Source organism: Condylura cristata, unplaced genomic scaffold, assembly GCF_000260355.1.
Source record: "Condylura cristata isolate star-nosed mole 26May11 unplaced genomic scaffold, ConCri1.0 scaffold00024, whole genome shotgun sequence".
Taxonomy (NCBI): Eukaryota; Metazoa; Chordata; class Mammalia; order Eulipotyphla; family Talpidae; genus Condylura; species Condylura cristata.
The window spans coordinates 43,364-43,947 of record NW_004567125.1 but is presented as its reverse complement, the minus strand read 5'-3'; positions in this window follow the sequence as shown (position 1 = coordinate 43,947).

The following is a 584-nucleotide window of genomic DNA, read 5'->3' as shown; positions in this document are numbered from 1 at the left end:
GGTGTGGTGGTTGTCTGTGTTGTGGTAGATTCGGTTAAGGTAGAGGTCTCTGTAGTGGTTGTCGGTGTTGTGGTGGATCTGGTTGTGGGAATAGTCTCTGGTGTGGTGGTAATCTTTGTTGTGGTAGATTCAGTCTGGGTAGAAGTCTCTGTGGTTGTAGACTGTGTTGTGACGGGCGTGGTCTGGGGAGTTGTCTCTGTGGTGGTGCTTGTCTGTGTTGTGGACAATGTGGTTGTGGGGTTTGTCTCTGTGGTAGTGATTAATGTGGTTGGGGTAGTGGTCTGTATGGTGGTGGTTTTCTGTGCTGTGCTTGCTGTGGTGGTGGGAGTGGTCTCAGGTGTGGTGGTCGTCTGTGTTGTGGTAGATTCAGTCAGGGTATAAGTCTCTGTGGCCGTTGTGTGTGTTGTGGTGGATGTGGTTGTGGGAATGGTCTCTCCTGTGGTGGTTGCCTGTGTTGTGGTAGATTCAGCCAGGGTAGAAGTCTCTGTCGTTGTAGCCTGTGTTGTGGTGGGCGTGGTCTTGGGAGTCGTCTCTGTGGTGGTGCTTGTCTGTGTTGTGGTCAATGTGGTTGTGGGGTTTGTCTC